This window comes from Nilaparvata lugens, chromosome 3 (assembly GCF_014356525.2).
Source record: "Nilaparvata lugens isolate BPH chromosome 3, ASM1435652v1, whole genome shotgun sequence".
Classification (NCBI taxonomy): Eukaryota; Metazoa; Arthropoda; class Insecta; order Hemiptera; family Delphacidae; genus Nilaparvata; species Nilaparvata lugens.
The window spans coordinates 55,016,970-55,040,765 of NC_052506.1; the positions used below are offsets into that span (position 1 = coordinate 55,016,970).

General features: G+C 34.4%; 2 protein-coding genes across 2 annotated transcripts in view; one reads left to right on the forward strand and one right to left on the reverse strand.

Moving 5' to 3' along the window:
• LOC111049748 (mitoguardin) overlaps positions 1-23,796 on the reverse strand; it is a 244,274-nt gene that overhangs the window by 57,316 nt on the left and 163,162 nt on the right. The gene's annotated exons all lie outside the window — the stretch shown is intronic.
• Positions 19,268-23,796, forward strand: part of LOC111044763 (protein unzipped) — a 73,913-nt gene continuing 69,384 nt past the window's right edge. Inside the window, exon 1 of the mRNA XM_039424069.1 lies at positions 19,268-19,509. The gene's annotated coding sequence lies outside the window, so the exon portion shown is untranslated. The remainder of the gene's footprint in view (positions 19,510-23,796) is intronic.

A 23,796-nucleotide genomic window follows, 5' to 3' on the forward strand; every position in this document is an offset into this window, starting at 1 on the left:
ACTTAAATATAAAAAATTATAAAAAAATAATTGAGAACACAAAACTATTAAAATACTAATTGAAATTATCTTCATAATAATTTATTTTGTCATAAACACACAACTTCTTGAAAATTATTTTTAATAAGAGACTTTCCATTTCCATAACATGATTTTTTACGTTTGTTATCATAATTATTTGATATCGGAAAATGGATGAAAGCCCAACCAAGAAGGAGGGAAATAAATAGGGTGTTGGTGGTAATAGGATGTTTAACGTTATAATAGATAGTATCATAGATAGTATTACAGTAACACTATATTGGGCAATATTATTAATGTAGGTAGGTAGGTAGCAAAGTTAGTAGACAGAAGGTTGGTATAGTATTTTAGTTGAAATGCAATTGGAGTGGGGGAACTGCAGCCGTGACGTAGGCTGTAGTACAGAGTAGGCAGAATATCGCATTCTTGAAAATCTTACGGTGACCTATAGTCAAATTATATAACACAAACATTTTCTGACATGCAAGCTTTCTGTTTCTGCTTTACAATAATATTATCAAAACATTTGAATAATACAAGCATTTTGCAATATAAAAGCAAAAAACCAACCTCCTAACCTTCCCTTTCAAACCTTAAGGTTTCTTTATCTTCTAGGTCGTGCTTATATTTTGTAGTTTGCCTATACATCAGCTTGTGAATTTCGGGGATGAGATATTTTGATTCTCGTAGGACATGCTCGATACCAGCATGTGTTCAGTGCATTTATATGAATGAGATTCATTGGATTTATCGGGATCGGTTTATTGTTTTATTGCAATGCATTGGTTTATCAAGATGTTTATGGGTTAATCTGAAATTATAATAGTATAACGTTGTCTACTAACGCTTTTCCAGCTTATTAACTTTTTCGTGTCACGTGTTTAGATTCTAGAAAAACTTTCAACTTCATTTTATTCATACAAGTTGAATGAGCTTGATATATTTATATAATATATATAGTATATATATATATATATATACTGTATATTATATACTGTATATATACCAATTACATTTGAGTGTTTCGCGGATGGATATATTATATGTAAAAGAATTAACCGGGTACATCCGTTTGTTTTGACTTACTTGAGTCTGACGTTTCGTCGCCATCGCAGACGACATCTTCTGAGGGTGGCGTCGAAATCCACACTGAGTCCTAGGTATCTTTCGGGGTCGAAGAGCATACCTTCTACCCCCTCCCTCCACTTGCTTGTGCTGGCGCTGTTGGGTGAGTGAAATTCCAGGAATGTTGTCTTGTTTTGGTGACAATGGTGCTGTAGCGGGTTTCATTGTACCAGGTACTGGGCGTTTGGTATTCAAAATTAACTTCCATAAGGGAGACACGTTGAGGCTGTCGTCTCTTTATTTAGAGAGCCTTGCTTTTCGATTTCCAACGCCTCTCTCACAATCCTGACTTGAAAATTTCGAATGCTGGCTATTTGTTTGGAATTCACGAAATTTATTGAATGACCAGTATTTTTCACATGGTTATATAGGCTGAGGTTGATTGTTGATTTTTTATGCTTAATTTATGTTCATCTATTCTAGCAGAGGCCAAACAATAGGAGAATCTCTGCTAGAATAGATGAACATAATTAAGCATAAAAAATCAACAATCAACCTCAGCCCTATATAACCATGTGAAAAATACTGGTCATTCAATAAATTTCGTGAATTCCAAACAAATAGCCAGCATTCGAAATTTTCAAGTCAGGATTGTGAGAGAGGCGTTGGAAATCGAAAAGCAAGGCTCTCTAAATAAAAGAGACGACAGCCTCAACGTGTCTCCCTTATGGAAGTTAATTTGAATACCAACGCCCAGTACCTGGTACAATGAAACCCGCTACAGCACCATTGTCACCAAAACAAGACAACATTCCTGGAATTTCACTCACCCAACAGCGCCAGCACAAGCAAGTGGAGGGAGGGGGTAGAAGGTATGCTCTTCGACCCCGAAAGAATACCTAGGACTCAGTGTGGATTTCGACGCCACCCTCAGAAGATGTCGTCTGCGATGGCGACGAAACGTCAGACTCAAGTAAGTCAAAACAAACGGATGTACCCGGTTAATTCTTTTACATATAATATATATATATATATATATAATATATATATATATATATATATATATATATCATCCTATTCAATTCCCATACATGATAGATGAGAGGAATTCTAGATTTTATAATTATGATTTTTTTTACTATTTCACCTTTTTGAGCTTCAATTGAAAACAGTTATAAAACAACAATCTGTACATAAAGGGAATTTTACTATAAATTACAAGATACATCAACGCATAGACTCGTTCAGGTTACTGACACCTTCAACAACAAAATTCTAGCGAAATTCCTAAATATCACATATTAGCGACCTTTATTGAAATGTTAGTGATCCCTTGATCCTCATCGACGGCTGCAGAAAGGTCAGCATTGTACTTGGGAAACATTAACGAGGAATTAAATTCTAATAAGTCTAGCCTAAGGATAGTCCAGAATTCAGAAACCTGTACATGTACCGTATTACACAGAGTTGGGCGTTGGAGTTTAGGGGAATTTGGAATAGCTGTTACTCATTTTTTCAAGTAGGCCAGTGTTGCCAATTTTATAATAATATTATCAAGAGTTGAGAAAATCAAAATATCTTTTAATAGTAAGAAACATTTTTCAAATTAAAACATAAGTACAGAAAATAACAACTGTTGGATGGCATCGGTTTCTGTCCATACACTCATGACTCATAACGTTGTAAGACGTTGTAAGAAGTTATCCACACTCCTCTGTAAAATCTGACAAAGCATTTATTGGAACGGTTCCACTTGTTACTCATTCCGCTACTACATAGACATCATGTCGTCATTTTGTGCGTCTGCGCTGACCAGTGACGTCACAGTCGGTTCTACGACACTGCTCTAGTCAAGTTGGTTTTCTATCCTTTTATTCGTATTTTTTCGTCGGATTATTTGCCGTTGCAATTTTAATATTTGTACTATTCGATTTTTTGGAATTTTATTTGGTCTTTAGGCATCTTACTTTCTAGATATTTGTTACTTTTTCACCAAACGTCTGTAAACGTTTTACCTACGTTTCAAACACATCCGGCATCTTCCTTTTTCTGAACAGCATTAGCGGTTTCCGTGTCTTTTGCAATGGTTCTTAGTCAAGAGCGCATTTACGCTTTTGGTCTAAACCTTTTATCCATTTTCATCGGACCTACGAAACGTTTTTTAAAGGTGAATTATTCTTCGAATTAATTTGTTTGTTCTATTCTTCAATTGTGATTCAATTATTCATCGATTGCTTCGTATATTTACTCTGATAAACTTTTGATAAACTTTGTCAAAAATTGCAACCTCGTGTCGGCGTTCATCGCTATTTATTTGATCTACAGAACGTTTTTAAAGTGTGAATTACTTCTGCAAATTAATTCATTTATTCTATTCTTCAATTGTGATTAAATTATTCATCGATTGCTTCGCATATTACTCTGATAACTTTGTCAAAAATTGCAACCTCATGTCGGCGTTCATCGCTATTTATTTGATCTACAGAACGTTTTTAAAGTGTGAATTACTTCTGCAAATTAATTCATTTATTCTATTCTTCAATTGTGATTCAATTATTCATCAATTTCTTCACTCATTTACTCTGATAAACTTCAAAAATTACAACCTCATTTGGGCTTCAATTGCCATTCTTCTACAATTGGCTTCACCTCGTGAAACTCAAACTTTCAAGTTCATCATCTCTACCATTTGGACATCAATCTAAAAATTCCACAACTTGAAGGTCGGATTTTTCGTTTGGAATTCTACTTGCTCCTGTTCTCATTTCCACTGGGGGATTTGCCTGCTGTGATGGGCGCTTCCATGCTTGTCATCGCATGGCCAGATCACATCATCACTTGCTGATGTCCTGTTCCTGTGGGTATTGCGGAGTCATTGCCTGTCTGCCTGGCTGCATCTCCTCTTCAAAATTTTATTCAGGTTACGTAAATCATTCTATTCAATTTTCATTTACGTATGTATCATAATTGACTTATTAATGTCTATCTTGACATTCAATTCACTGAGGCCACCGACGCCTATTAATTGATCTATTAATGTCTATCTTGACATTCAATTCACTAAGGCCATTGACGCCTATTTATTGTTTTATTAATGTCTATCTTGACATTCAATTCACTGAGGCCACCGATGCCTATTAATTTGTTTTATTAATGTCTATCTTGACATTCAATTCACTGAGGCCACCGACGCCTATTAATTCATTGGATTTGACAGCTACCCTTGGCTTTACAAGTGATTCACTAAGGCCACCGACGCCTATTAATTCATTGTATTTAACAGCTACCCTTGGCTTTACAAGTGATTTTCTGAGGCCACTGTCGCCTATTAATCGTTCTAATTGATGTCTGTCTTGACATTCAATTCATTGAAGGCCCATGTCGCCTGTATTTAACCTGGACAATCTTTACATTGTATTTATTAGCTACCCTTAGCTCTCAAGTGATATTTTAAGGCCAGTGACGCATATTAATTGTTTTGTCAATGTCTATCTTGACATTCAAATCACTGAAGGCCTATGCCGCATATTTTTATGTACTCTATTTGTTGAACACTATCTGCAGATCATTGTCATATTTTTATTAATAATAATATTATTATTATTCCTCTTATAAATCATTAAGATTGAACCTTACAGCAATAACTTTCATTATAGCACTCAATTTATATTCATTTCAGGTATCATTAATACTACCTTTTCGATTATTGTCAGACTTCAATGGTCATTAATGTCATTGACCTAATTTCATTTAAATTTTGTATTTCTCTAACGTTTTATCATGTTGTAATTATCCCAAGATATTTGACTTAACCTACTTACAATTGTTTTTGTATGTGGCCATCTGCCTATTATTATTTTATTGTTATTAAATCTTATCTTGTTGATTCATTTAGTCTTTTATTGGTGTACTTACCACACTTCAAGCTATCAGTATTTTTATGCACAGAATTCAAAGATTTATTTGTAGGTATTAATACCAACTATCATTCACAGTCCACTGCCCTGACCTTGAATTCTGTCACCTCTGATGCGTTCGTTGCACTTGCTATGGCTCGAATTTATCATTTTCTCACTCACGGCTGTAAGTGTATGTGGTTTGTTGGTGTTCACACTAGCTTTGGGATAGCCCCATAGAAAATAATCACCAGGTGACAGGTCCGGTGAACGAGGAGGCCACTCCACATCTCCCCGCAACGAAATGAGGCGTTCAGTGTTCGGGGAAACACGAACAAGTTCTGCCAAACAAATTCAAACCTCAATCTTTAATTCTTTATCCATCTACAAAGAATTCTAACCTCAAATGTACATGCAAACTTTTATTTTTTATGATCTGCCAATAATAAATAAGCCGCTTTATAATTTTTAATTCTGCCAATGGATTCTCATTATTGTTGAATTACAATTTTGCATGATTTTCTTATCGCTTTAGATAATATGATTACTCCTTATCACCAATAACATTCGATTTTACTTGAGTGGTACTTTGACTAGGCTATCTTTCCTTTCTATTTTATAATTCTATTAAAGCTCAATAGTTAATTCAAAAATATTTTGTGATGCTAAAATACCACGTGACATAATGCGCCCTCTGGTTTCTGATACAAAACGATAATTTGAGAGTATAATAAAGTTTTTCATGATCCTGTTGGTTTTGGATCAGAAATATACAAGTTACATGTCTCTCCTGAAAGTTCAATAATAAATATAATAACAAATGAATTCAATTCAAATATATATGCCTTACATCGGCTAACCTCCTACTACATACAATACATAAATATAAATCATTTCCTCATCTACACAAAAACATAAACATCTTTTTCGGCCACTACATCTGCCCTTAGCTGGAAGCAATTCTTTGCGGCAACACACCATCAAAATAATTTGAACGTTGGTGCAAAATCATTGCCAACCGAACAACACTATAATTCTCAGGCTTGTGAATCTAACATTTCTCTTTTTTCTCGATATTGAATTGTGGCTTATAATATGTATATTTGGTTTTTTCTTTCTTAATTAATATGGGCTTTGTGTTCACACAATGAGTAATTTTAATAGCTTATCTTTGGTAATTTATCAATAAGAAATTCTTAGTCATTGGAACACATGAAAATTTGGCTTAACATTCTTTGGTTTTATCACTTGGCAGATAATTTTACTGGTTTTCTCCCTTTGGGTAATGCATTAATAATAATAATAATAATAAAGTACTTTTTACAATGTTTTTACATATAATTCACATTTTATGACACTTGAACTCCTGGGGTAGCTGTTTTGTTAGGTTGTTATTCATTAGGCATTGGCTGCTTGGGTTCCTGCAGGGAGCAGTCTATTTTGTTGGATTTTTGTTTACTCAACTGTCACCATTTTGCTATCTTCCTCCTACATGGTAAGCTGGCTTTTAATTGGGCTAATTATTATTCTATTGGTTTATGAGTGATGATGATGGTATAGATGGCTTCTAAATTTTCTATTTCTTTGTTTTTAGGCACTGGTTTTGCTGGTCGACGTGGGTACTTGTATGCTGGATAATTGCGTTGTTTGTTGTTCGTTAGGTACATATTCAGTGAATGATAAGGCAAGTGACAGTTCAACACAATATTATTATTTACCTCCTTATCTTTCAGTGTCTTGATAATATAGCTTGAGATTATAGGCATTGGTCTTTGATTCTGTAAATAGTCTGGTGGTTCAGATGACCGATTCTCCATCAACTCCAAGATTTGGGATAGCCTAGAATATTTACTTTGTCTATCCTGAACTTTTCTGGGTTTCAAAATGTTTTTGTAAATTTTAGAATCAGCTTTCTCAACATAAGATACACCCTCATTCATCATTACTTTAATAACATATTCTTTAATTAACATCATAGTCATACAAAAAATTACAACAAAGTAGATCAACATACTTGTTAAGCCCATTACATAACCTCTTAGTAAACAATAATCATGTATTTTCTTTTCCAATAAGCAATTCATTCTTTCTTTCAATTTTATTGCACACAATTCATCTTTCAATAATTTCATATAATAATTCCTTCCTTTATCTTCACAACCTAGTCTTGAATCTGTTATTAAATTTTCATTAATTTTAAGCATATTCCTTTTCTTTATTCTGTAACTGCCATCACTACGGTAAGCTGCTTGCTTGAACCGTGTGTGCTTCGGGTGCATGTTGGTCTCATTATCCCATACATTTCGGTGCCAGTTGTCCTCTCTTCATGCTGCCTTCCTTTCCTGGTTGCCTGGTTTCTGCTTGAATTTAGCATGAGGACGATAACCTCTCTTCTGGGGCCTTCCTTGTTGCTTCCTCCAGTGAGCCTTCCAGTGTTGGGTTCCATATTCCACTCTGACGTCGTCCTGCCGGTCACACTTTCTGCTTGTCTTGGTGGCGGTTGGCTCCTTGAATTTAGTGTGCCGTGGGTGGATCCAATGATGCTTGGGTGGTGACTGCTCAAACCGGGTATGCTGTGGGGGTGCTGCATGCTGGTACTCAGGTTCAGTGCATGACTCTGGTTCATCATTTTTAGATTTTACTATCGGTGATTCCTTAATTATTTCGGTTTTAATGCTGTAAATTATTTTTGGTGGTGGGCTGGTTACTAGTGGTAGATCTTCGGGAGGGAATAGCAGACTTAGTATAGGTTGCTTTTTACAGACTGAATTTGATGCATATTTGATTTCTTTATTTGGTGGTGGGTTATTTGCATGTTGATTTTGGGTTGTTTTTGTTGTGCATGCCATTGTATATGATGTATTTGTTCTGTTATGATTTTGATGTGTTTCACCCTGACTCTTGTGACCTCCATCTCGCTTATAATTATTCCCATTCAAACGATCTCTGCCATCATAATATGCTCCTTTATCCTGTTGTTTACCATTGTAATATTGGGATCTATTTCTGGAATTATTTTCAAATGATTGACCTCTGTTATTATTTTCAGTGTATTTTGTATATCGAGCGTTTGCTCTGGCATTTGACATTTGATTCTCACCATTATAATTTCTTCTAAAGCTATTGCTATTATGCTGAAGAGAATGATTGGGATTTCCTGTGTGATCGTTTACCTGACTTGATTCAGAAGTAACGGATTGGATACAATGTGAATGTTCTATCAGTTCTATACAACTGGAAATAGAAGATACTGCCAGTGTCATGCGAACACGGAAAGGAAGCTTTTTGAATAGTATATTAGCTAGTGATGAGTCAGCTAAAGATTCGTCTAGTTGAGAGTTCCTATACATTATGTTAGCCACAAATTCAGTATAAGAATGTCCACCTCTATTATAATATGTGCATGATATAATCTCTGATAGCGCATCCATCTGTTTACATTTGCTCCAATATTGCTGCAGGAACTGGGAGAGGAAATCCTCCAGGCTATTAATATCTCGCACCCGGCTCTGGAAGAACATCAGCAGCTCACCGAGTAATAAACTGGACAATTGGAAATGCCATACTAACCAAGAGGTGGGTATCAGTTCCTGAATGGCTCTTATTTGATCTACAAATGGTCTGGGTTGCATGTGACGGTAGGAGTTATCAAATTTTCCAAGATTTTGGAAAAGTTGAGTGCCATTTACTACTTCAGTCAGTGTATAATGCATTCGACTGACTGGGATACTTTCCATACGTGTCTCTATTCTGGAGACTCGTTCTTCATTTGCGGTCCTTTTATCATTCATAATTTTCCTATTCGCATTCACTTCATCATACAATTCGGTTAGCTTCAACTGTTGTCCACCTATGGTATTCTCCAACATGCCATATCTCTCCCTTGATTTAGTCCCCTCCTCCCTTAAGCTTGCTATACATGTCTGCATGTTACTCTGTTCTTTGACTATCTTTACTATTTTCTTATTATTTTCTTCCACCTTTGACTCTATCTCACATTTAATTTCTAATATTTTTTCAATTACAGTTCCTATGATATTGGTGCCTAGCTCTTTACCTAATATGTCCACCTGTTTTCTTACTTCCCAGGGTACCTCATCCAACCACTCATTTACCTGACAAGTGACTTCATCCATATGGGTTTCTAACTCTTTGATGACTGTAGATTGCGTATTTATTTTAATGTCTATCATACTTCTCACTTACTCTTTGAAGCTAGAAAATTTTTCATCCATAGCTTTGACATCCCGTCTGACCGTTTTGATATCTTCCTGTATAGCTTTGACAGTTTTGCTGTTTTCCTGTATAGCTTCTCGGGTTGTATTCGCTTCTTCAGCTTGTCCTGCTAAGATTTGACTGAGCATGAGTTTAAATTCGTTTATAGAATCATTTGCCAAGGGATTGGTAGCATAACCGACTGAGGAGTCTAATGTGGTGTTGCGCTTTTCTAGGTTGGTGGTGGCGGATGGTGGCAGCAACTGGATAGCAGACTGGATAGCGACCGGATTTCCTGTTTCTTTGGCAGTGTTTGGAGCGGTCTGCGGAGACGCCGGTACTGGGTTGAACGCCCTCACTCCTTCATCTCCACCAGCTGGACTCTCATCAGAATTTATCACATCAACGGCATTATCAATCCCAGTAGAAGACAATTGGGCCAGGTTTTGTGGGTCGAAATTGATGGAGCATACGCTGCCTCCTTCTCTCTCCCATGGAGTCTCCGCTACATTGTCCTGGGGTTGGTGATCGGCCGGTGTCATGGTCATAGGATTTTGGGGATGGTCGCTAAAGTAGGAAATTTGTGAGTTAGCCAGAGACTGGTTCATGGTGACGATATTATGGAATACTTCGAATAAGTTGCCAAGTGTACTACCAAATTGCAGGAATATTAAAATGGACGTACTGATAGTGCCTATTTTGGATAAGATTGTGTGGTGTTAGAAGTTTCAAGTGTCATGTACATATATTACGCAAAGATCGTCCAAGTGATCCAGGTACAACAATAAACATGGAGAAAATTACTACTAATATAGCTCTTAAAATTTTAGGTAGGGTCTTATCTTCCTTAATATCAATAATATTCTTATATTTCAAATAACCTATAACCCTGGTCAGCATACAATATTTAGATTCAAAGATTAAGATCAAAATTTTGCTATAAATTTTATGGAAATTTCCATCCAATTTTTCTCTATTATTGAGAATTATGTTATCGAACTCGTGTGATACAGTTTGTCTGTATTTATGCAGCTTGAAAAATTTCAACTTGAAGAGCAACTCAATTATTTTAGCCAGAAACTTACAATAGATCATCAGATATATCTTGTTGAATCAACTTCAGATTATACTTCTTGCAGCTTTCGGTTTTATTAATAATTTTATTTAGCATTGATAGTAAGGTTGAGTAGATAAGCTTTTCATCATGCCTCATGCTTGTGGTGCCATTATGTAAAGATGCAGATTTTTGCCCCACTTGTTGGGTGACATTTGTGTAAGGACGTGCTTCCTGGGGGGTTACCTCCTATGATAGAGTCCCACATTGTGAAGCCATTTGTGTAGAGTGGTGAATTGCCAATCCTTTACAGGTGATGTGGTGTTCCTGATATTTATAAGAGCAGTTGCTAAAATCCCTATTTTGCAAATGAATTCGCAAAAAGTTAAGGCCGTCCGGCTCACAAAATTGCTGGGTTCAAACCGCAGCTCTAGCTCAGTGGTAGATGCATGAATTTTCCAAATATAATTAATCACCACAAGGTTCAATGATTGGTGATTAATAATTCTTACCGCTGCTTCCGTGAAGTTCTGGAAGAATACTAATAAGGAAATCAAAAAGATAGTTGATGACTGATTATCAGTAACCATGTATCCAATCGAGAATAATGAAGACCAACTATGGTTTTTTCTAGTTGATTTTTAAAACGCTTGTCATGAATACAGGTATTCACCAATTTATCCTTCTGAAATTCCTTAGAACTTACAACGCCAGTTCTTGAAGTTCTCTGGATCCTTATATGATATAACTGGAACCTTATTAATATAATTATCAATATGATTTTTCTGGCAGACTAGTATGACTATCATCAAAGGATGATAAGTACTGAATGCTCTTAAAAAGATCAATATTAATTGATTCACTAATTTTATGTGCTGCAGAATATTTTTTCTTGGTACCAAGACAGCTCAAACTGTATATCACGAGATGAATTAGGATATAATAAAAACTTCTATGATTTTGTATGCTGACATAAAACATGAAATATATTCCATAGAATAATATATATAAAATATTCTTATATCTATAATTTTCTTTAAATGAATTCTTTTCTATAATTTGAATAATTATCACAAGGCTTAATAGCATTCACCGTTGTGAGCTTTAAAAATTATAAATTTGTATTTAATACTGATACATGGACTTCAAGTCAATTCAGAATTCTACAATTTAAAACCTGTTTGGTCTGTAGATTTAACATGACATACTTTAATCAATGAGCAAATAATAATTTATAAAATTAACAATTCAATGATCTCAGGATTTTATGAGTTCATGCCATGCATGGAAGTAAGCTTCCTACATAAATCAAATAAATTCATAGAACATTCTTATAGACTATATGATAGCACTCAACACATTGCGAAATTTTTAAACTTGAATTAATTTATATAGCACTTTGAACAATTCCCCAATTCACTATTAAAAGCTGGCTAATGAGCTCATTAGAACTAACACTCACGGTAATGATGTTCTTGAAGGTCTTGTAGATTGAATTAATTATTTCCAATAATTAATTATGCAGGTCCTTTTCATCTCTGCTGGGCTCGCGTGTGGTCCAGATTTCTTATAAATTTCTCTCAGTATTAAAAATATGTTTATGGGAACAGATTACAATTAAGAACTCTTTAGCAACACTGAGTTCACAGATAATCAAACATTAATTACAAATATTTTACATTTAAAAAAGGGATTGGCTTGATGATTTTAAAATTTAATAGAAAGTAGGGACCCTAATCTCCATGTGCGTCCTCACAGATCGGGATCACAAGCCAAAGAGAAATGATTTTCAGAAAAATTTCATCTCTTCCTTGAACGATTTGTAAGCTTCCTTCTGATTGGCTTTCTGATTTTAGTAAGACTCAATGCAATTGGTTACTTCAGATTCAGGGTTTCTCCATCTTTGTTATAGAAAGATATATAAAAAGTTTTTATATAAATAAATGGAGTGATTGTCTTAGATTATTCCAATAAATAAATCTCGATATATGATACTATAAAGCAGTGTACATTTAATTTTTTATATGAGCTTTGTGTACTCTTGGTTTTCATACTTTTTTAGATTGCAATAAATACTCATGCAGCAATAATAGTTGTCCTTACCTATTTACATAAACCTTCCCTAGTGTATATCTTTATATATATAAAAATGTTATGTTGGTTTGTGTGTAATGCAAAAACTCCAAAAGTACTGGACCGATTGAGTTGAAATTTTAACATGATATAAAATCCGCATCAAGGATGGTTTTTATCTACTTTTTACAATTTTCAGGGGCGCTACGCTCGCCCGAAAATTTTAACTTTTTTGTTTATGGATTTTTCCGATTTTTGACTTCACATTCGGGGTCAGCTCGCGAAAATAAGTCGATTAAAAAAAAAAATTGACCGGGCTCGCAGGGTGGCCCGGGGGAGGGGTGAAACTTTGGCCATTTTTGGCCAGATTTGAGCTGAGCGCTGCTGCAATCAAAGTGCAAAATCTGACCGCTAGATAGCGCGCATGTTTCAAAACGCAGCTTCAACAGGTTCGTGAGATATAGAGTACCGGTAAACTACACTCTTGATTACCGTATGTTTTCCGGTACAATTATTGGATTTCAATTACTTTCGCAATTCAGAACAAAGAAAGCATACAAATGCTTTTTTTTCGATAATAAATTCGTGTTTCAGTGCAAATAATTGTGTTATACAATAATATTTTTACATATATATTTACAATAATATATTACACATAACACAGATGTTCATAATTTATTTAACAAGCATAATATTTGTGGTTTCCCAACACATATTTTATATATAGTGGGAGCCACAGAAAAAAAAAATAAACATTCAATCACAATGTGCCACTGCGAAGCGTGGCAGGGTACAGCTAGTAATATATATTTTGTGAGTAAACTTTATAATTCAATTTATACTGGTTGATCGAGCAATCAGCTGATTCGTTAGGTATCGATTCAAAGAACTGTCGATTTATCCTAGATCGATTGATTCATTTAAAACAAAAACAAAGAATTCTAACCTCAAACGTACATGCAAACTTTTATTTTTATGATCTGCCAATAATAAATAAGCCGCTTTATAATTTTTAATTCTGCCAATGGATTCTCATTATTGTTGAATTACAATTTTGCATGATTTTCTTATCGCTTTAGATAATATGATTACTCCTTATCACCAATAACATTCGATTTTACTTGAGTGGTACTTTGACTAGGCTATCTTTCCTTTCTATTTTATAATTCTATTAAAGCTCAATAGTTCATTTAAAAAATATTTTGTGATGCTAAAATACCACGTGACAAGTTGCAGCAGTACTACAAATTAATAGAATTTATAAGGTATTCTGATAGAGTATCGCCTTTGATACCGCTCGGTATCATCTCACACTGCTGACCCCTTTGTCAGATGGTGGCAAGTGGCATTGGTGTCGATACCATATTGTCTAACACAAAAATCAGAACCCTTATATCTATCTACATCTTCTGCATCTATATTTGTGGAGTCAACCAGATCAGACATAAGAACTATAAACTGATAAAGTAGCCACCGTTTCCAGCCGTTGAATGCAGAGAATTATTTGAGCTCCTTGACGAGCCGGTAAGAAACTTGTGGTATTTCTCTTTCAGGAGTCATAAAAATAATAAATTTATTCAAAAATCTTTGCTCTACCGACTGCGGCCAAGCAGGGCACATGCGACGCCAAATATAACGTCACAATACATTTGTGCAACAAGATAGAAAAAAATGTGATTAATTAAAATTGATCCTCCATCTTTATTGGGTTATTAATTATTTATGGAGCTCAAATTATCCAATCTAACATGATATTAACTAAATTGATAATAAATAAAGCTCAAATTATTCAATCCCATTCTTACACTGTCTTAAGCTGAGATTGTATCAGTTGAGATTCCAAGGTCACTCTCAATGAATGTACTGCAATGTATTAAATTGTTATTGATGATACTTCATCCTGCTTGCACATGTTCCAAGTTGCTTGCAGCAATCTATTACAACTATAACCTGTTCTGGAGCGCATTTATTTCATTCTTATATGCAGCTCCTGTTGCACTTTATAATTTATATCAATTGGAAAACTGCACTTCATTTTCACAACATAATATGAGACACATGGTGCCACATTAAGTATTCATCCAATTGCAAACTGCCTATAAATTTGAACTGATCAATAAAGTCAACTGCTATACAGTAAATTCAGTATCATCTATAGTATATCTACAGTATATTCAGTATCTATCTTAACTGTATATTCAGTTCATCCGGTTGTAAAAATGAGTCCTGTAGAATGTTTGTTTCAACCTGAAGTATACTTGATATCTCTAATAATTGTAAGTTACGGTACATGTATTGTTCACTTATCTCTCATAGTTTCTCTTATACAGCATACAATAAAACCCAATCAGTTCAATTATTCACAAAATATTGAATTTGAATACTTTTAGAGAACTTTGGAAGAATTTTTCTAGAGATTAATATTGTTGATACTTTTTTGACCCATATTGAGGCCACAGAGCCGTCACTATTTTGATCAATTGATGTGGAGGATAGTGTCCTTTCCTTATCATTGTAGACAAGAAAGCATAAGCTCGCTCTTCTTATCTCTCTGCCTTTCTCACTCACACACACAATGGAAGAAAGCCAATGGAGTGACATATATTCATCATTCAATTTGTACCATTTTGAACTGTTAGCTGCGAGATACTATTATTTGTTGCTGCGACAATTTTATTTATTATCACTGCCGATTGTTTCAATTGGATGAAATGGCTTTCAAGTCACAATAGTTGAGAGAATGGCGGGATACGATTCGCCAAACAGGGTTGTTGTTGAAATTGAAGCTATCTGTGGTGGATAGAGGCCAACTGAAGTGCCTAATGTGTATTGTGAAATATATGAAAAATATGAGATTGCAAATTGGGTGTACGCGCATTGCGTATATGTTGCTATTGGTAGGAGGTCCCGACCCTCATGAGACAGAACAGACCTCTATATTTTGAGATGTACAGTAGTATTATTATATGGTTTTTACTAAAGTTGAAATTTTATTGGGACGTTTCTACCTTTTAAGGGTAAAATACTGTTAACTTATGGAAACACGGAATACTACCTTCCTTCGCAATAGATTCTATACAAATCGATTTAAAATCTTCAAATACTGGCACAAAATGAGTTGGATACTTTTTCGTCTTGATATTAAAAATTTACAGCTCTTCTAAACAGGCCACCCTGGGTTATTATGTAGCCAATGTAGTCATTACCCGTACGGGAATATTGGGCAGAGCGACACTGATTATCTCTGATGAGTTGAAGTCTGTCTCTACACAATCACACACATCAATCAATACCGTTGAATTCTCTGAGAACATATCGAAGTTGAGAAGGTTTAGAATCAAAACGAGAGATCGAGTACAATAAACTGTTTATTATTACTCAAGAATGCGGATGTTTATTGCCTTAAAATTTTCCAAAGATGTGTCACAAGGTAACATACAACAAGGTGTCTAACCAGTAATGTCAGCGATGATATCACTTTTAACGCTAAAATGAAATAAAATAACAACGTTGATATCAACTTTCAACGTTTTGAGGTAAAATTCATGCACATCAACCATGTCTCTAAAATGAAAGGTTTTCAAGAAATTTACTCATATTACAAGTAAAGAACATTGATGAATACAAAACAGTGACTTTTCGACACTCGGCTCACAACAAACAAAACAAATTGTGGAATGTCATCTCGAACCCCACAAGACAAATTATCTATTCAAAGTAAGGGGACAGTGATACATCACTCCCTAATTTATTTGTACAACTTGCTCATCCATCATTCCAAAGATGCTACAAAAGCTAGAAGCCACCCCTGCTTCTTACATCAAATGCTTTTTCGAGTTTCTTTCTCATAACAAGAAATCAAGAAAAAAGGGATGGGGATACAGCAAATAAATCCTTTCTCTAAGGAGAGAAATTTTCTCAACGACAAAAGACCAATATATTGTAAATGACGAAAGACAAAGAGCAGACATTAAGTGACCTGTAGAGGAAGGATTGATTACGTAGGGTAAAGGGGAATAACCACTTTAAAAAGCAGAATGCATAATGCAGAGAATGTAGGTTACAAGGTTGTGTACAGAACAACAATAATAACCTTTTTCGATAAGCCATATAGTTGTGCAGTACCAACAGTTTAACATCAATTGTAGGTTCGTCTTAAATTTTAGATGTTGACGACGAAATAACATTCTATAACAGTCAAGAACAAGCTCTCTAAAACGCATAGTAGTGGTAAAAATTTAATAAGAAAAGCTCCTTAATATATTAATACGATTATTTTTGCCAGACCCCATGGAGATTCTTTACAGACGTTCAAAAGTATCTGATATTCCTATCATTTGAGAGAAGAGGTGACTGACAATCAATTTTGAATGAATAACGAATCTCCCAGTTATGCCAATTCCCGAGTGACAACAATTAGTGCACTGATATTTGTCCCGAGCCCAAATGACCCTAGACTCGATTGAGACCCGCATGCATGAGTAATACGACTTTTATTTGGAGATCGGACCTTACAAATGAGACTCTTTATTCAGCGCCTGTTTGAAATGATATCCAGGCACCACTTGAGCAGCAACCAGCTGCAAGCAACACTTGTTATGACAACAAAGAAAAAATAATGGCAACTGTTGGCTTATACGTGACCGTTTGTCGGCCTTGGTCCACCACGAGCAAAACCATGTTATTATGAAAACGTGACACTTGCATTTTCAGCATGTCAACGCTAATTTTGCAAACGAATCGCTTGATGTTTCATTTCCTAGATGATAACTTCGAAAGAAAGGAAAGAGAAACGTAAATTTACATAATTTACTTTCTCTGTCATTTAGAATACAAAAGTGTGATTATGAGATCATAATCATAATGAAGGATCACATAAGCTGGAAGAATCTATTGTGGATTGTTGAGAAAATTTTATTTTTATATGAATTTTCCGTGATTGAGTTGTATAAAGGAAACTCTTGTTATGTAGAAAATCTACCAGAAGAACAAATCTACAGTAATTATAGTATATTCCATTGTCCAATAGCCTAACTAGATTAGGATGCAATAGGCAATTGATTTCTATATGGTTTATAATTCATTTTTCTAATACACCAAAAGTATATGGTTAAGTTAATGACGAGGCAGTTGCAATAATTATTCATTTAATACTTCAGATTATAAAAGTAATTTGTTCTTGGTTCTCATTTGGAAAAGTGACCGCTCAAAACCAGCTCCACCAACTGAAAGAGCTTCAGAAACACTTCCCGTTGGTTTACAATCCTCCTAAACAATAATTTTGGTGCACTGGTATATTATACACCCACACTAAATTGATCTATCATAATCCTTCCCGTGACCTAAGTCAGTTAGATGAAATATATAGCATTATGTTATATTTTCTCTATGGCTGATTAGAGAATTATTCTTGGAAAAAAATTAACCTAAATCTATTTGGTCAACTAGACGAATGTTCCTCCCTTCCTGTCTGATACAGTAACTAATGTGACCAATCTCCTATGCCCATGTTAGACACAATGTCGCTAGCCGATTCTAGATGAGCAGCTTGCTGCTACATCATCCGTTTTATTTTATCTGCCTCCTACAAACTGTCAGCATTACTCATATATAACAGCAATGCTTCCAATTCAAACAATTTGGACAGTTAGAAGTGAATCTCACTATAAATCTATCCTCCCCCGTAGCTGTTGTTGAATTGTGATCTGCATCTGCAACCATGCACAGCTGCAATGGAGCAAGCAACAACCGGCAAACGAGCTATGTGCCATCACCACCACCACCATCCCCACCACATAGTACAGTGAGCGCGATGAGCGGTCACCCCAGAGATTTCCACAACGATAAATTGAATAATCATTGATGTTGCAATAGACCTTGCCACCAGGGACACTAATGCTCTGGGGGTGTATTCAACCTGTTATGAGCTCAAATAAATACTGTATGAATTATTTATGTGCCACTTATATTATTGAATTCACAGGAAAAACGATAATAGATAAGTATTTGATTCAATTGTTGTATGAGATGAATTCCTTGTAAATAATTTATCTGAAAAACACATCTCAATGAATTTCATCTGAAATTCACATCTAATCTGAGAATTTCGAGTTCCAAATATTTATAGACAAATTATAATGAACTATCTATGATCTATTTATGAAACTCAATGATCTTCTTTTCCAATGACTCTATGCAATAGGAACAGAAATTTATGAAACAGTAATGTTACCTAAGTAGTAACTGTTTTTCAATTATGTCACGAATCATTTTCATTAAAATATAAAGTCCTTATCAAATTTGAATTCAAGTTGACAAATTATAAATTATTCCCAATTTCAGTGACACATACAGTTCTACTGGCAAATAAGTGAATAACATTCAACTACATTCCATGAATACTGAGTGGATAAGAACGTAAAAACATTTTATCCATGAATTTAGAAATGGAGATCGATTCGTTTAGGGTAAAGTTCTTCACACAGTGATAGAGGTCATCAATACCAAATAGCTGGACTATGTTGATCTTTTACTGAAGTGAAAACAAGAAGTTATTAACTCTGGTTGAGAGGTTTATTTGAATAATCATAAGTTTCTTCATAGACTTGAGACTTGAGAGTTATAAAACTTTCAACTCAATTCATTTAGACCATGGGTACCAAGGTAATTTGGAATTAAATAACGATAAAAAGAGTACCTGCTAAAAGCAGGTTCACCTGGAACCGAAATTACACCCACATAGAGTATAAGGAACAAGAAGAGGAAGTGAACGGTGTTACAGACTAATACGCAATACATGCAAGACCGAGGTAGATGACTGTTCCTGTTTACCCTCCAGAAGACACACGAGTCATCGGCGGCCAAGGAGGTGACGTCATCGATAGCTCAGCCAATCAGAGCGCACCTAGCATAAACAACCGGGAGGCTTCGCGGCAACCACGAGTTCCACGACCAGTTCGCTTCAAACCTCCGACCGGTGAAGTTCGTGACTGAATTCAGTGTTCTGTGTTCTACCAAAGTGTACGTTGTGCGTCCATGCTTATGCAATCATAATAACAGTTCACATCGAAGTTACTGAGATTCAACCAGTCAATTGCATTTCAGGTTTAGTTCTACTGCAGGTGTCCACCTGGTTATTTTCTTGAAAAAACCAATCATCATTTTTTTGGCTAACATTATTTCAAGGTGAGTCAACGTGGTGGAATCTGAAATAAAGATGAAAATATCTTCCCTAACCTCCTAACTTGATTCATATGATGTTTTTCTTTCAAAATTTCATTTCTGTTTTTGATTTGTTTTAAAATTGGAACTGTACCTGCAAATTAAATTATTTTTTAGTTTGGAATTCAAGCTCTAGAATTAGAAGGTTTACTTAAAAAAAACAAATATAGAAGATAACAGTGGAAACATTATGGGAAACCAATGAACATTGATGTACCGGGATTATTTTTCATCGTCTTCTGATTCAATTATGCATTTGAAGAGAGGGATGAATAAAAGAGAAAAGGAAAAGATTTATCAGAAATCAAAAAGAAATGGCATATTATATGAATTACTGCTGATGTGTTTTTCAGTGGTCTGCATTCTATTGAAACCATTATGAGATTTTCAATTAGGTACATTATCTTGAAATTTTGTTAATAATGTGAATTTTAGAGGTGAAGCAGTTTCTGCTAAAAGAGAATATATTCACACTACCTTTAAATTTCACTGTAATGGTCTACCATATAATGCTAGAACTCATTTATAAAAAATTTGTCAATTCAAAACAGAAAACAGTATTTTTTATAATATCGTATCACAGGACATGTTGTATATTACTGTGCATAAATACAATTTTCAGAAAACATCATGATTTCAAATATTCCAGCGAAAACCCCTAGAACTGGGAGAATACAACGAATTTGAGAGTTTTTAGTAGCTGAGTTAGCATACTGTATCTGGGACGCTATTTTTCGTTGTGAAAATCCTAGCTTGCGGCATTTCATATGCTTTTACTGGCCTTATTAATGATAACAACGTGCCATAAAAACAGAACCGTATCGTGATATTTGCAATTCGCGCTCGGCTTCATTACAATAGACAGCGCTCTGCACCCCACCGCCCCTCTTACCTATCATACCATACCCCTACAGGAAAACAACCATAATCTGAAGGGTGGCATCATTCTGAGGTGGCTGGGGTTGGAATTCCTATAGGCTTTATTGCTCACATAACCTGTTTTAAAATGCCATCTGCCAGTGATATCTCTTGTTGAAAACTTTTTATTGGAAAAATGTGCAGAAATCAATGTTATCTATCCATATTAATAGAATCATTCATATGATGGCAAAAATGAAATGGATTATGGGATTCTAAACGGATGAAAATAACAGCATGCTAAAATTCTAATGATTATTTCTACATAACAGGAATGAAATACAATTCATTTAACTGATGATTACCTCAAGACCAAAATTGTGCAAGGGTTAAGGAGTTATGCATTTTGTGGGACATTTCTGGTTTGGAAGATACATTTCCGTAGCATTGCGGAAATCTATATGGTCATTGGTCATTTTATCAACAACTAACATAAAAAACAAGCATTCTATTAATATTTCTCAAAATTCTATAAACGTTTAATTGGAAAACTATACTCATAATAATCAATTAATCGGGTAAACCGATAGAATACGAGATGCAAAACACCCTTTTTTAAGGGAGAGACTTTCACCATTTTTAGATATATTAGGCTACTTATGAAAAGAGAGCAAGATTGAGATCCCATTCCACAATGAATCAAGTAAACTAGATTTTATGGAATAATGATTGAAATTTGACAAAAGCTAAAAATAAAGAAGAACCAATTTAATGAAATAAATCCTCCCAACTAAAATTTTGATGAACAAACAACTGTAAACTAATATGCACTGGAATAACTAGACCGCTGAAAAACTAGTAATAGAAAATCTTGTACCTATTGATTAAATTTGGCGACCTCGACAAAACTATTGCCTCGTGTTGGCTAGAAAACTAGCTCAAAGAGCAATGACCCTCAAAACAAGTTGAATAACTGATAACAATATCCAGTTCCAAATATATATTATTTTCACGACAACGATCGATTCGTAGGGATAGTGTATACAAGGATGTAGGTCAGTGTAAAAATAACGTAGAGTTGGTCATGAAAAAATAGATTCAAAGGAAGGAAGAGTGCATTTTTTAATGAGTTAGTCATTTTTCATTACAGAAGTATATAATTTTTTATATTCTTCAGTTATAACTGAAGTTATTTAGTAGTAGAGCCCTGAATAACGTAACATACTTTTGAAATAGTGTATGTGACTGCATTAGTATAATTTGTTTCCAGATGCAATTATAAAAATTAAATCCTGAATAACCTAATTCCAAATCGTGGGCAATAATTCATAACATGACATATGTATGCTGCCCAATTTCGCAAGCGACAATAATATTATTCATGGCCTAAATTCCGACGGTACAAAAAAGCGGGAAACCAGCATTACCCTCCAACAAAAATATGTTTATCCATAAATCATCGATTTCTAGCAATTCCGTATTTATAATCCGATTTACTGATAAGAAAAAGTTTTGTGGTAGGGAGGGTGAATTGAGCCCTATCTCTGCTGCTTCATTTGTCAGCCATAAATCATTTTTAACGAAGATATCTCTATGCAGGGCGCAACAGGATATCATCATATTGATTGCAACCCAAACCCCGAAGGCTCGTTCTCAGTTTGCAAGCTTCGCCGTTCTATTGATAAATTGAGAAATCCAACGTGATTCAAATTATGAATATTCTAGTTCATAACAGCAAAGGGATTATGAATAGTTCAGATAAAACCATAAACTTATATTCTAATCTAGAGAGCTTGAAACAACATTTACAAACAAGAACTGTCAAAATCACAAAAGCTTTTATAGCTCAATATTAAAAAAAGGATAGGAAGCGAATATGATTCAAGATTCGAGAACTGAATTTTCGTCATCGATAGTTCCAAAATACAATGAAATATATGGAAATAGCAATATATAATTTATAGTACAGTTGAAAAAGAACCCACACACATAACAAGCTTGATAACAATCCAGCTTCATATGAAAAATGAATTTTGTTTAGTATATTGCTTTATTTTAATCTGGCTGATAAGAAGTCTGTTAAAAATGGATTTTGGCATTTAAATAGTCTAGCCAAATGAATGATGTGATGCTATTAATATCACGCTATCAGTGTTTTCTAACACACTTATTACAACAGCTTACTCATAAATTATGTAACAATTCATTCCAAACTTCTGATTTTTCTACCTGAAGTATGGAGAATCAGAAGATAGTACGATTTTATTAAATATCACAATATTTTTCTTGAAAATAATAAAATTATGTAATCAACAATTGATATAGGAATAAATCATATATTGTACGTACTGATGTATACATATTTAAATATTTTGCACTGGTACTAATCATTGTGTTTTGAGTTTTAATAAGCTATGCAGAAATTGTGAGGAGAAACCCCAAACTACGAAATAGTAATGAAATGACCACTGCGTGTTAAAGCTTCAAGTTCAAACAATGAAATAATATTATTAAAATTTGTATTCTAGTACCAGATTCAAGCCACAAAGTACTATGCTGTAAATCTAGCCGTACATCCCAATTATTAGCATTTTACTGCACGGTGATAAAAAGTTATGGTTAGCACTAATCAGTCATTGTCAACGAAAAACAATGCTTTGAAAATGCCCCATAACAGTAAACATGCAAATATTACTGCGATGATTTCATTTCCAAAAACTTACAATACAGTATTAACATATCATTGGTACATAAATCATTGTAGCCTTTACTGAAAGAAAATTATTGAGGAGGTGAGTCATCAATTTAGTAGTCCTAGAATCGTTTAATAGTATAGTAGTTGAGTAAACTTCCATGTAAACCGGAAATCAAAATTAGTGAGTGTAAAGGAAGTATCAAAATAATAATATAAGACATGGGAGTAGAAGGAAAAGAATTTAAATCGTAGAGTGATTCATTCACGTTTACCAAGAATGCGGCTCATAGTTTCAGTTCCATTTTTTAGCGGGTCGTTGTGTTGAGATGAGTCATTGTGGCCTTCACAGTCATTCATTGATACTTTTGGAGCGATACGATTAGCTAGATTCCAAGGATGAAGTTATACTCTATGCTTAGCACCAGTCACTCAAGGTTTTATCAAGGTTAGGTTTGTTGACAAGAAACAAGGTTACAACGATATAATATCAATGAGATATCACAGACAAAAAAGCCATATTCAGTAGAATTGTACAAGAGATGTTGGAGTGAACTGATTTCAGTATATCACAATAATATTTAAAATATTATAATATTAATATATTAATAATATATATTGATATTAATTTTAATATTATAATATTTAATATTTTATATTCTGGTGAAAGTCATTACTATATCGTGTATCCTCATCCATTT